Source organism: Spermophilus citellus (genome assembly GCF_964194105.1).
Source record: "Spermophilus citellus genome assembly, chromosome: 5".
Lineage (NCBI taxonomy): Eukaryota > Metazoa > Chordata > Mammalia > Rodentia > Sciuridae > Spermophilus > Spermophilus citellus.
The window spans coordinates 88,709,202-88,724,673 of NC_138186.1; positions in this window are offsets into that span (position 1 = coordinate 88,709,202).

A 15,472-nucleotide genomic window follows, 5' to 3' on the forward strand; every position below is an offset into this window, starting at 1 on the left:
AAACAATAAGATAACAAATAACCCAATCAACAAATGGGCCAAGGACCTGAACAGACACTTCTCAGAGGAGGACATACAATCAATCAACAAGTACATGAAAAAATGCTCACCATCTCTAGCAATCAGAGAAATGCAAATCAAAACCACCCTAAGATACCATCTCACTCCAGTAAGATTGGCAGCCATTATGAAGTCAAACAACAATAAGTGTTGGCGGGATGTGGGGAAAAGGGTACACTTGTACACTGCTGGTGGGGCTGCAAAATGGTGAGGCCAATTTGGAAAGCAGTATGGAGATTCCTGGGAAAGCTGGGAATGGATCCACCATTTGACCCAGCTATCGCACTTCTCGGACTATTCCCTGAGGACCTTAAAAGAGCGCATTATAGGGATACGGCTGCATCAATGATTATAGCGGCACAATTCACAATAGCTAGACTGTGGAACCAACCTAGATGCCCCTCAATAGATGAATGGATTAAAAAAATGTGGCATCTATACACAATGGAGTATTATGCAGCACTAAGAAATGACAAAATCATAGAATTTGCAGGGAAATGGATGGCATTAGAGCAGATTATGCTAAGCAAAGCTAGCCAAGCCCTAAAAAACAAATGCCAAATGTCTGCTTTGATATAAAGAGAGCAACTAAGAACAGAACAGAAAGGAAGAGCATGAGGAAAAGACTACAGTAAACAAAGACGAATGGGGGGAGAGAAAGGGAGAGAGAAGGGAAAGCATATGGAAATGGTAGGAGACCTTCAATGATACTATCCCAGCTCTTGATCATTCAGAAGATGGATCAGTTTTTCCTGAATGATTCAGCTTAAAAGCTCCCCAGCCAAAGGCTCAGAATCGATTGTCTAGAATTCTGATATCCAGCCCTGCCAGATTTCTGTGTGCTCTGGGAGAACACATGATCACTCCTGTCTCTCTGAGTTTTCCCCCATTAAACACCCCTCCCACACACACACACAAATCCTGACATATGTAGGGTTGCCTGATTATAAGAATATCTTATAATATTTGATCTCTTTCAGACGCTAGACTGCTTCTTTTATGAGATTTTGTTTGCACAATCGTCACTGATTATTATATAAAACGCATCTTATTGTGAAAAGTTTCCCCAGATTTTAACAAATACACAGCGAAAACTGTGAAGCTATTTGAATTTAATAATCTATCATACCATTAGCTCTACTCCTCATCCTAAGGCCCTCACTGAAATATGAAATTATCGGAATAAAAATCAACCCCAACTTAGTCTGAAGCAATGTCTTGGCTCATAGAACACCCTCTCAGGTATGCAGCCCGTGCATGCCTTTTTGAATGACTGCCCTGTGCTCTCTAATTCCAAAGTACTTCTCATGGCACCACGGAGTGAGTTAAGAGGAATTTCATGAGAGACCAATCATGCACTTGTTGTGTCCTGGTACAAGATAGTTTTGATCTCTTCCAGACACTAGACTGCTTCTTTTATTTCAGTCAGCAACAGGTTACAAAAGAAAACACAAAGAAGAACTGATACAAACCTAATAAAGGGGTGGGGGAGTAATATACACTGATGACTGTGGGTAATCAGCATATTCTCTGTTTGTAGTACAATCAAAATGCCATCATCTAAAATCAGTATATTACAGTAATGCAGTCACGTCCATGCTTTTTTTTTTTTAAAGAGAGAGTGAGAGAGAGGGAGAGAGAGAGGTAATTTTAATATTTATTTTTTAGTATTTAGCGGACCCAACATCTTTGTTTGTATGCGATGCTGAGGATCGAACCCAGGCCGCAAGCATGCCAGGCGAGCGCACTACCGCTTGAGCCACATCCCTAGCCCGTCATGTCAATGTTTATAGGAGCTCAATTCACAATAGCTAAACTATGGAACCAACCTAGGTGTCCCTCAATAGATAAATGGATAAAGAAAATGTGGCATATATACACAATGGAATATAACTCAGTTTTAAAGAAGACTGAAATTATGGCATTCACCAGTAAATGGATGGAGTTGGAGAATATCATGCTAAGCAAAATAAACCAATCTTACAAAACCAGAGGCCAAATGTTTTCTCTAATATGTGGATGATAATTCACAATAAGGCAGGGGGCACTAGAGAAAAATAGATTTACCTTAGATTAGGTAGAGGGCATTGATGGGAGGGAAGGGGAGGGAATGTGGGGATAGGAAAGATAGTAGAATGAAACAGACATTATTACTGTATGTATATATGTAACTGCATGACCAATATGATTCTGCAACATGTACACTTAGAAAAATGAGAAATTATATCCCATCTATGTATGATATATCAAAATGCATAAAAATGCATTCTACTGTTGTGTAAAACTAATTAAAACAAATTTTAGAATTAATAAAAAAAATAAAATGCCATCATCACTGCTTGTGGATTAGGAGATACACTAACAAAATGGATGCCCCACACTAAAGGAGTATTTATTATAAGAACTGCTTGAGGAAGAACATACCAATTCCCACAGTTACAACTTTTTATTCTCACAGCCTCTTCTAGCCTTCTGGTTGTGATAATGCATCATCATATCCGTAGTCTGTTTGTATATGAATAATTTAAAAATAATCAGACTGGATTAAGCACCTTGAAGACCTGGTTGGTCTCTGAAAAAATATAACCTCATATAGAAATGGATGACACCCTGTACTTGGATAACTTAAAAATGAAATTGAAATTGTATGGTTGTGGTAGTTTTCAAAATTTGACTTCTCCTTCAATTTGCATTTTTAAACTAAAAAGGAGAGGTTTCTAATCCCCCTATTTCCCTCTAAAATGTTTCCCTCAAAATTTTTACCTGAAGTTTTTTTAAAAATATGCTGCTCTGCCTTTTTTTAATTTTAAATTACTCCCCCCATGAATGTTCTCCTTCTCCCTCTCCTTCTCCCTCTCCCTCCCTCTCTCCTTATTTGATTTGAAAGCAGATTTTAAAATTGTATAGGAAGTGAAAGCTTGAAAAAATAAAAATCTGTGTAGCCTTCTCTTCACCACTTGATAAAAATGTAGCCCTTTTTCTAGGTGGTTTTGCTTTTTTCTAGGAGGTTTACTTAATCTGAACTTTCTGTTGTGTTTTATTTTGTTTTTTAAATTGAACAAACATTCAAAATCTGTCAGTAGGCATTTCTCACTGTGAAAGGCCTCAAAAAGACAACACCAAATCTACTTTCTTCAGTAGAGATATTTCTGCTATGATGCAGATTCTCAGCTTATTTTAAGAATTAGGTGCCCTAGGGGACTGATTATTAACTGCAGCATTTTTCATGACTAGTCAGCTTGAATTTGACCCACTTTGTTACTAAACTTAAACTCATGCCAGACAAAGACCAACTGGGTAACTTCATGGTAGAATTCTTTTCCAGGAGGCATGGTTAATGAACTGAGCATCTTAGAGGTAAGAGTACAAGCTCTGGAGTTCTGGACCTGCTCCTTATCATTGTTCATCTTTGAGCAAGTTTCTTAAAGTCCTTTTGCCTTAGTTTCCCCCCATCTATATTAAAAGTGATGCCAACAGAAGCCCCTAACTTATCCTATAAGAGTCTTTAGCACTAAGGAAGCTCTCAAAAAGCATCAGTGGGTGTTCTGATGTCACATGTTCAACAAGCAATGAGTCAAGCTGTCTTGCCACAATTCCTACTAACCACTTTTACTTTGCCTTTGATGGTATCAATCACTCCAGAGAACCACTCCTCTATAATTGTTTGGTAGTATAATCTGCTATATAATGAAATCAGGATACAAAGACATTTAGAAATGCTCATGTTTCCCTTTATTGAGAGACCGTTCTGTTCAGAAAAATGGGAAACTAGAACTCCGAGGCTTTGCATTCATGAGTCTTTGATCAAAAAAAGGCCAGTTTCAGAAATCTCCTAGAGTCATAGGTCTTGGAGCTAAGCCTTTTAAAGAAAGCAGCTCCCCTAAGACAGCTCAGCAATGAGAGGAATTCAGCAAATTGCCTAGACTAAGCTTCGTGTTCTCACTCAGTATACTGACACGCACAGCTAAATTGTCTCATGAACACCTTGAAACTCTGATTCAACTACAATATACATACATATAAAGATACTGCTAGGTACACGGTAATAGGCAGTATGTTTGCTTAGAGCTTCATGAAAGTGTTGGAATCCTTCTTTACTGTGTGACACATTAGGCAAATTACTCATACTATTTACATCTTAGCTTCTGTATGTGAAAAAGAATAAGAATACTTATCTTGCAGCATTTAATTTGGGAATTCAAAATAAAATATTTAAAGTTCCAAATATAGTTCTTGAAAAAAAAGAGAGTAGGATTTCTTTTCCTTCTTATTTTTTTTCTGTTTTTTTTTTTTTTTTTCTGTTTTGCAATACTGGCAATGAAACCCAAGGGCACTCTACCACTGAGCTATATCCCCAGTCGTTTTTTACTTTCCCTTTTCAGACACAATATAAGTTGCTGGGGTTCTTAAACTTAAACTTGCAATGTTCCTGCCTTAGCCTCCTAAGTAGCTAGGATTACAGGTGTGTGCCTATAAATACTTGGTTATTATTTTTATTATTACTACTGAAATCTGATTAGTGTAATTAATATTGTAATGTAATTAATATTATAATATGATTCTCTTGTCCATGAGGAACTCTCCAATGGATATTATTGTAGCAAAATTAAAGAGAGGGAGAGGAAATAGAGGGGAAAGTGATTACAGTAAAACAGAAAAGTGGGTGAGGAAGACATATTAAAATTTGGATAGGGGCTGGGATTGTGGCTCAGCGGTAGAGCGCTCGCCTAGCATGGGCGGGCACCACATTAAAAAAAAATTAAAGGCATTGTGTTGTGTCCATCTACAAAAAAAGATTCTCTCTCTCTCTCTCTCTCTCTCTCTCTCTCTCTCTCTCTCTCTCTCAAAAAAAAAATCAGGATAGATCTAATACAGTTGTCTGTATGTACCTTTAGATTGAATGCCACAAATCTGAGAATACAATAAAAACTAACACTATATACAGAAAAACAAATCTGCACATCAACATATAAAATTTTATGGGTCCAAGAACTACAGGGTATAAACTACTAGAGTCATGTGTATTATTCTAAACCATACATCACAGTTCATTAGAGAGTAAAAGCAATTTAATGAGTTTGACCAGCATTTATAAACAAACACATAACATATCCATAGCTATAGAAAAGACTATAATAAAAATATTAGAAGACATCACATATAACAGATTTCATTAATCTTTTGCTTCATTCTTTGCACACATGTATGCACATGTATGTGTTTATGAACCTATCAGTGAATCAGATCACAGTGTTGAATGTGCTTATGCCATAGTTCACAGTCAAAAATGTTTAAGATATACTAGGTTCATGGTAATAGGCAGTACGTTTGCTTAGAGCTTCATGAATCAGTGATAGAATCCTTCTTTACTGTGTGACACATTGGGAAAATTACTCATACTATTTACATCTTAGCTTCAGTATGTGAAAAAGAAGAATAAGAATACTTACCTTGCAGCATTTACTTTGGAAATTCAAATATATATATATTTAAAGTTCCAAATACAGTTCTTGGAAAAAAGAGTAGAATTTCTTTTTCTTCTTTTTTTGGGGGGGCAATGAAACCCAACAGCACTCTACCACTGAGCTATGTCCCCAGTCATTTTTTACTTTTCATTTTCAGACACAATATAAGTTGCTGGGGTTGTTCTTGAACTTATGGAAAAAATCACTGCAGCTGCTTACCTCTGAAGTCAGACTTCTGTAATGAGGATCTACCTATTATTTGAACTCTCCCACGATGAACCAATTAAGAAATATCCAAGTTTCCTCTCAACACTCAGGCATAATAAGAATAGGAACTCAAAAATAATTATGCCTGTTATTAAATAATAGGCATGTTACCATATACAGAAATATAGTGGTCTTGCAGTGAATAATATAGAGATACAGTTTGTGAAGATCAATATATCAGAAACCCTATTTATAAAAGCCACAAAGAAATTCCAAATAATATCCTGAGTATAATTTAATTTTTGTGTTAACAGTAAGATTTTAATATTTAACATACACCCTTTTGTTTCTCAATGAGGAGCAAACACGTGTGTAACCCAAATCATCATCTGAAACTTCTATAAAAGCTTCCAAAAGAACCTAGGGGAGAAAAGAGATATGAGCTCTAGGCAAACACATCTGTGAAATATGAACCCATTTTATCTAGCAAAAGGAGCCTCTCAGTCATATGAAAATGAAGAACAACCAGCAGAGAAAACACGGTAAAGCTGGATACTGGGAGGTGTGTTATATTGAAAAGGACCATGAATTACAGCTGCTTTCATGTTTACTCATGAAAATCCATCTATGACAAAGGTACTCTGTCCTTTCTCTTATCCCCTAGACCTTTAATAGAATCTTACCTAGCTCTTGCTCCTCTCTGTCAGTCATGGAAAACTCAGCACACCATCATCTTCACTACAAAGCCTCACCCTTAAATGAACACCATCTAAATGTACAACCAAAAGGTTGTAGAACATAGAGTATGTGAAAAACATTCACTTGTCATGCTTATTCTAATAGTATTCCTAAAAAGGTGGGAAAAGATATTCCTTCAGATTTTCTAACTTTCCTATACTTCTGTATCAGGGACAATTTAGAGAGAAATGGGAGAAGCAGAGATGAGAAATGACCTGAACTTTTTAAAATTCCACTATCAAATCAGTGATGAATAAGGGAAAATTAGAAGAGGAACCAACAGGAAATTTTGTGGTCAGAAGTTTGAAGCAAAAGGTTAGAGTTAGAGAAGAACCACTTAAAGCAAGAAAGATACATTTCAGCTGGTGATTTTGGAGGTTTCAGTCCATAGTCAGTTGGATTCATTGTTCTGGGACTGAGGTGGAACAGAACATCATGGGTGAAGCAGGGCAGAGGAAGATAAACCTTTCCAGGACATACCCCCAGTGACCTATTACCTCCAACTGGGCCCCACCTCCCAGAAGTCCCATCAGCCATCAGTGGATTAATCCACTGATTAATGGGCTGGAGTTATACTTAGTTTAATGCTCTTCAGCCACCAAATTGAAATTTTTAATTTTTTAAAAAGAGACTCCATATTTTCATTTTGTACTATGCCCACAAACCTTGTAACCAGTCCTATACTGAGGTAACAAAAAGTTTAACAAGATATCTCTACAAAATTCCATGCCTACTAAAAATATAATTTTCTAGACTTTTCCATTCTAATAACCAATGTTTTCTCTCTTTTTTTAGTTTTTTTTAATTTGTTCTCTTAATTATCCATGACAGTAGACTGTATGTTGAAATATCATACATACATGGAGTATAACTTTCCATTCTTGTGGTTGTACATGATGGGAGATACACTGGTCGTGTATTCATATATGAATATAGGAAAATTATGTCCAGTTCATCTACTGTCTTTCCCATTCCCAACCCCCACCCTTCCTCCCATTTCCCCCATCCAATCTGGTGAACCTACACTCCTCCCTCCTCCCCATCCCCACCCATTGAGAGTCAGTATCTGCATATTAGAGAGAACACTCTGCCTTTGATTTGGAGGGATTGGCTTATTTTACTTGGGGATGATAGCCTCCAGTTCCACCCATTTACAGGCAAATGTCATAATTTCATTCTTCGCTATGGCTGAATAATATTCCAATGTGCATATGTACCACATTTTCTTTATCTATTCATCTATTGAAAGGCACTTAGGTTAGTTCCATAGCTTAGCTATTGTGAATTGAACTGCTATGAACATTGATATGGCTGTATCACGATAGAACACTGCAATAATCAATGTTTTCAATATTATGTCGTCAATATAGTCTTGGCCATGTATAGCATTTTGTGCATTCTGCCTGATTAGGTAATTTCAATTTTCCTGATATTGGTAATTCCTTCAGAAACATTCAGGTGAATAGGAATTTAAATTCCCTTTCAGGTCTTAGCAAAGTAAGAGAGGTTTCCTTTGTTAGCACTTTTCCCTAACCTCATATGAAAGCAGAGCTCTGAGATAGGGATCAAACTATAGTTTTGAGGCATGAAAACTACATTAAAGTCCCTATGAGAAGATAAGCGAGGCCTAAGATTATTCCTTCCACCTCCACCTTGGGAAAATTCTTAGCAATACTCAAGGGGTCTAGAAGCTAATCCAGACTATAGGACAAATGCCTCAAGCAAGCAGTCCTTGGGCAAACTCTGCGAATTATATGGGACTCTAAAGGATCAAAGAATGCACCAGGACACCTTTAGGTACTCATATTCCTTTTCTTTGAATTGCACGTACAGAAGGAAACGAACATTCTCCCATAATCTGAATGAACCTCTAGTGATGAGAGATAAAGGAAAATCAGATAGGAGAAATGAGAGAGTAGGGCAACAGAGACAAGAGATAACATGAGGAAAAAAATGCTATAGGGTGATGGAGAAGGATGAAGCAAAAGAAAATATCATTTAGCAGCTGAACCTTTTAGAGACAAATCCTATAGAGGGTACACATTGGTTGCAGAAACTAGAAAAAGGGATAGGTAGTGATGAAAGGAAAAAGCTTATGTAAATTACCTTTTCTAATTATTTTGGCAAACACAAGAAAAAAGAGTGGTAGATCAAGTAGATATCACCAGCAGGGAAAGAAATGCAAAACACAAGTTTTGTTTGGCTCCATATCACAGAGCTTAACCAGGCATTTAATTCTCTTCTAAATATTTTATATACATAAACTGCCATCTAATACTCATTCTTAATCATTATCACCTGGTAAAATGTTTCACAGCTGAAAACTGTTGAAACTCTCCTTTTTTAAAAATGTTAAGTGGAAATAATGAAATACTCTTTTGTAGTTTCATAAAGGAAAAAATGTATATGAGAGGCAAAAAGTAAAGAGAAACAAAACATAAAGACATTCTCAAGAGGGGTGGAGTTGTAGCTCAGTGGTAAAGCACTTGCCTTGCAAGTTTGAGGCACTGGGATCGATCCTAGCACCACATAAAAACAAATATAGGCATTGAGCCCATCTACAACGAAAAAAAATTTTAAAAAAGATTCTCAAAGAACAGAAATGGTTCAAAAGTCAGATGGCTATATTAGGAGTGTTGCCAATCTAAGAAGTGAACAAGAAATCTCCATTAGTGTGGTTTTTCTTTCTTCTGAGCTATAGTGTTCTAGCCAGTGAGAATGCTAAAGGAATTTTTACAGTGTAAGGATTTCCCATTTATTTCAGTGATTCTCCAATACTGTAGAGTTTTCTCAAGCAAGGCCCTTCTACTGTCCATCATGGCAAAGTTCAGGTAAATCAGTCTTTCTTACTTAGGCATAAATTTAAGTCTCTGTGGCAACTGCAAGGTTCTGTGTGATACTTCGCTTGCTGTATGCTCATCTTCCTTTCTGTCAGTAGATTCAGAGTGCTGGGACTGAACTGATGACCCACCAAGTATTTAATCATAGTGTGACTAAATCAAATTCCTCTTTGTTTTCCAGCTTTCTAGATGAATGCTTTTGTCTTGGTCTCCAAAAGAATGGAGAAACTGTACAATGATGCAGGTTGGCATGGCCTTTCTTAGAAGATTCCCTTCCCAAGTCACTAAATATGACTGAAGAAAATAGATACTTTTGCATTGCCCACATAACAAACACTTAATGAGTAATTACTAAAATAAAATTGCGTTGTCAGCCAGGTGTGGTGGCGCATGCCTGTAATCCCAGCGGCTTGGGAGGCTAAGCTAGGAGGATCAAGAGTTCAAAACCAGCCTCAGCATAAGTGAGGCACTAAGCAACTCAGTGAGCCCTGTCTCTAAATAAAAATAGGGTTGAGGATGTGGCTTAGTGGTTGAGTGCTCCTGAGTTCAATCCACCAAAAATTTTTTTTAAAAATTCATTGTTGTTTTATTCAAATTCTTTGTTGCCTATGACTAAAGGATCTGAGTAGAAAACTATAGAGGTGGAAAAGTTTATTTGAGGACTCACAGTTTCAGGGGTTGACAGAGGGCTTTACTGCTCCCGGTTTGAGGTGAGGCAGGACGTTATGGCTGGAGAGTGTGGTGGAGGGAAGCAGCTCCCATCATGCTGATCAGGAAGCTGAGTGCGAGACTCCACTCTCCAGATACAAATATATACACCAAAGCCACGCCCTAATCCCCACCTCCTTGACCACATCCTACTACTTCACTTACCACTCAGTTAATCCCTATCAGGGGATTAAATCACTGATGGGTTAAGGTTCTCACAACACTATCATTACTAATCCAAACCTTCTTGCATTGTCACACACGTGAGCTTTTGGGGGACACCACATCTAAATCGTAACAATTGTCAGAGACCAAATATGCAATAACTGTTTCTTCTCCTATCTATAAGCATGTTTTTCTAAATACTCAAAAGCCATTGCTATCTAGTCATTTTTATTCTAATCTTGCCTGGCATTAAGACTCAGATAAAGATCTGCGAGTTATAAAGAATAGGCACCCAAAGAAACTGCCATGGAAGAGCTTTAGTTTTCGTGACTATCCTTTGCTTAGCTTGGCAGATGGCAATTCACCTGTTTCTACAGGATGGCAGAAACGCTAGATTCAGACTACTATGTTTATATCACCGATCCACCACTAACTATGTAACCTTGGACAAGCTGTTTAACATTTATTAGCATCAATTTCCTCACTTGTACACAAGGATAATAACTACCTCTTTGTAAAAATTTGATAAAGTCTTAGGAATGTTCCTAATACACAGTAAAGTTCAAAAAGTGTTACTTTTAATATTATTAATAGGAAATTACTTTGTTACCACTATTTTTATTGATTTCATTCTTAGCACCTTCCTTCTAGAACTTATTCTTATCTTTGCAGAGTTAGAGCCCTAATTTGAACTTCTTGTCCCTGAAGGAAATGCTGAAAGTAAAATTCTGCCTTCCCCTCCCCACAAACAAAACTAGTAAAGGTTACTATAAAGGATTAAAGATTGTTTTTTATTTGATTTGAGACATAGTATTTCCCTTTAAACAACCAACAAAAAACTGAAACATTTGTTCCATATATCTTGGATTACAATGCCATAGATTTGGTCATACATGGATTATGATAACAGCAGCAGTTTAAAAACTGGAAGAATGAAAACACTAAACTAAAGAAGTATTTCTTTTTTTTTAAATGCCACTTGTGGTGAATTGAACTTTCAGATCTCTGATGATTAGCACAGTAGACTACCATTTTACAAGCACTTTCTGATATATGATGCCCACAATAAACTCTGTGAAACAGACAAATCAACCATCACTTACACTTTTCCAGATAAGGAACCTAAGGCTGCTGGAGGTCAAGGTTTCATCCAGGTTCACCCTACAAGTTAGTAATTGGACAGAAGCTTGAGCCTAAGCTTTCTTTCTCCAAGCACGGTGACCTTTTTATAGTCCAAGCTCTCTCCAAAATATATTAATCAACCAATAGGAACGACATAACATACCAATCCTTTAATTAAGTCCTTAAAACACTGAAACCTAAAACAGAAGTAGTCCAATGAATGGAGACTTAAATTATGTAAATTTTCAACTTATCTTTTAAAATAAAAATGAGGGGGAAAGGTGAAAAAAGCTGAGATCCTAGATAAACTATTTAGTAGTTGAGAGCTTTAGAAAGATTCTGCTATACCTCAGTCTCTGTTAGGCTGTCTAGAAAAGGAGGATTATAATGGCATTTCACCATGTAGTTGTGAAGGTTAAAATAGATAATTTATGTGAAGGGCTTGTGGTGTCTATTATTATGTTTTCTGACTGGCCAGCACTTCTTAAATACGCTTCCTCAGTTTGCGATATTTCCCATCTTACACTTTTTCAAGCCCCAACCTCTTTACACAGACATTTGGCTCAGGCTCATTTTAGTCAGCTTTTCATCACTGTGACCAAAATACCAGAACAACTTAGGGGAGGATTTGGTACTCAAGGTCTCAGAGGTTTCAGTCCATGGGCAGGCCAACTCCACCATTGTGGGCCTCAGGTGAGGCATCATAGCAGAAGGTCTTAGAGAAGAGGAAAACTGCTCAGTTAATGGCAGTAGGAAGTAGAGAGAGAACACTGCCTTCCAGAGACAAAATATAAACCCAAAGCCAAAACCCCAGCAACCTACTTCCTCCTACCATACGTTACCTGCTTATAGTTACCTGCTGGCACGGACTCCCCCTGGCCCCCGGGGCTTGGTACCGGCCCTGGTTTCTTGTGTGCACGCCAAAGAGGCCAGCTCCCAAGGCCTTGAAAGATTTGTGGTTTCTGTTTTCATATTCAGCCTATAACAGTCATGTGGGAACATCCTGACCTGCTTGGGTCTGATAAGGTTCCTGGTTGAAGGCTTAGTATGAGTCGACAAGGACCACCTGCCCCCCTCCGTCCTTGCTTCTGCCTACCAGTAACTTTCCATTCTGTCTGAAAGAAATATATAAGTATGAGCTGAGATAATAAAGTCAGAGACTCCCCCTGGATGAAGAACCTTGGTGTCCTGTGAAATCTTTTAACCCCGACATCTCCCGCCGGACTCGGTCCATTTTCTGCCGGACGCGGCAGTTACCCAGTACCACCCATTTGTATTATCAATCTATCAACTGGATTAATCCAGTGATTAGGTTATAGATCTCATAATCTAATCATTTTACCTATGAATACGCTTGCATTGTCTCTCACATGAGCTTTCAGGGGACACCTCATATCTGAACCATACCAGGCTCCCTCCCTAGTCTGATGGCCCTCTCAATGGTCATGCCTACATTTGGCACCATGAGGTAGAGCTATACCTGGCAGCAATGCACAGAGGAACTTTCTAGAATAATTCAGCAATGGGATTCCAGCTAAAATTACTGTTTAAACTAATAAGATTTATTAAACTCTTTTGGAAAGACTGCTAGAGTGGTTTTCATAATTATTGACCAAGAAACCCTGACCAAAGCAGTATCTCTAGCTAACTATGGCATGGAGATTCAACAAATGATATTTCCCTATCATCCCTCTGTGCTGAATCTAGTCTATTAAACAATTAACTTGAGAGATCCAAGGTGGTGTTATTCTCGAGTTCGGGACCCCCAAAAAACCACCAGAGACCAAGATCCATGTAAGCAGCAAAGAGGCATTTATTGGGAGCTAGCTCGGTCCTCCATACACACAGCAACTGGTGAAGCTAAGAGGCCCTGAGCCCAGGGTTTGCAGCAGTTTTATACACTCTTTGAGGAAGGCAGAGACCCCACATACATCATAGCATCTCTTAGCAAATCATCACACACCACAGGAAAATAAAAAAAAAAAAAAACTCTAAAACATGATCAGCACATTCACTGGCAGGAACAAGTTGGGTAAGGGTGATTGGTTAGTACAAAAGGGGGATTCGTTTGAACTGATTGGTTTAAGCCACGAGGGGAGTATGTGCTGAACTACATGGTTTCCCAACATGTTATCAACCACCATAAACTACTGGGAGGGTCATCTGGAATCCCAGGTATCTTCCCTGTATCCTGCTGATTGGTGGGTTGCTAGGGGGTTGCTATGGCTCCTCACCTAGCCTAACTGAGTCAGGGACACCTGGCACCGCAGATCTCTTCTGTTATTTGTAGATAAACAACTCAGCATGGTGGGTATGTCCTAGGAGTGCTTTGTGGGTTTTTCCAAGGACAAGGGTCATGACCCCTTCCTTGGACAGGCTTTGCTGAGGTAGAGGCTGGTTTCTCAAAAATGGAGTCACATCAGTTTCTCAGTGGTGGGCTAGAGGGAGGCTGCATTCCTTGTCACTCTGTGACCTGGGATTCAAGCAGTGGGAGTACTGTTTCACTTTGAGTTCTTAGAGGACCCCCAACAGCTGCTCCCATGCAGGAATCCTGGCTGCCATGTCCACACAGGTCCCCTGGCCTCAACGGGTGTGGGGAACCCCTAACTGCTACTCCTATGTGAACCCCCATCTACCAGCATGAGGGTCCATTGGTCGCCTCCATCTTGGGACACTGCAATCACTGCCATAATTGCCTGCACCTGGGGACAACGGCAGGGTCTGGAGACAGCCAACAGCCACACACCTGCCTGCCACAGAGCTGCATCCCTGAACACACCACCCAAAACCACTGCCCAGCCAGACCCAACACCTCATCTCTGAAAACAGCTGCTTCCATCTTGGGACACCTTTCTTGCCATCTTTAATTAGGGCAACTCTCAGCTTGAGACACCAGCTGGGTCCTAGAAGCTATACCAAGGTACTTATTGTAAGGTCCTTGCTTAGCATCTGGAGGGCCATCTTAAGTGACAGCTGCCATTTTAACAAAAATTTTGCTTTCCCACCAAGGGTGTTTCTGAGAAATACCACTCCCTCATATGAACTCAACACTTCACAACCTGTATTCTTTCCCACCCAAGGGTGTATCAACACTCCCTCATACCATCCCCACCCTTAACTGACCACATTAGGACCCGCCCAGCTCTAATCCCTTAGTTTGCCCCATAAAAGTCCCAAACCCCAAGTCTGCTTTGCCTCTCTCTGTCTATGGAGAGATGTTTTGTCAGCTCTGACAAATTCCCATGTGGATTTCTACCTGGTCTCCGTCTTTCATTTCTCGCTCACCTGTCTCCCGGTTCTTCTTCTTTTCATCTATAGTCCCCCAACTCCCCCTTCTCCCCCGCAGCCACTAACCCAGCACAGTGATTGCAGGTACATTGGCAGTGTATAGCTCAAAAAGCCTACTCCTGATCTGCCCAATAGAAAACAGTTCTCCACAACAGATGGGCAGACCCAAGAGTGAAGCCCACAAGACCTCCAAAGAGAGAGGTTCCTGATTGGGAAGTTGAAAGGGAGGGGCTGAGTGACATACAGTTTAGAGACTAAATTACAGACCAGGAATTGTGAGGTGTACAGGCGATGTAAGGAGATAAGACCAGGGGCCCACATCACATGAGTGGGCCCCAAAGGAGATCCTTGGGGTGCAGGCTTCCAACAGGGACTGGCAAGTGCTGTATCCCACCACCAGGTGTTCCACCCCAAGACCAACCCTTCCATCCTAATAGCATCACCATCTTGGGGGTGGAGATACCAGCAAACAACAAACAACCCTACCAGTTGAATGAGAAGGGAAGCAGGAAAGATACTGATCTCCAACAGAAACAATCCTTGAATTTTTATGCAAGATTTTTTTTTCTTTTCTCTTTTTTTTTTCTTTTCTTTTTTATCTCTTTTATATTGCCCTCACATCCCTGACATTTGTGAAAACAAGTACTTTTCATGGATTAGGCTACTGAGGACTGGAATGTCTGAATAGTATATTTCAACTGTGTTGTATATTCTTTTATCTCCTATTTCTACATTTTTTATTTTTCTTAATTTTTATGTTTGTTTGTCTTTTGTACTCTATTGTCTTCCCACTTACTTGTCTCCCCAAAATCATTCTTTCTTTTCTCCTGCTACTAGCCAATTTCTTTTGATTCCTCTTTCATGCTTCCTAATGTCTAA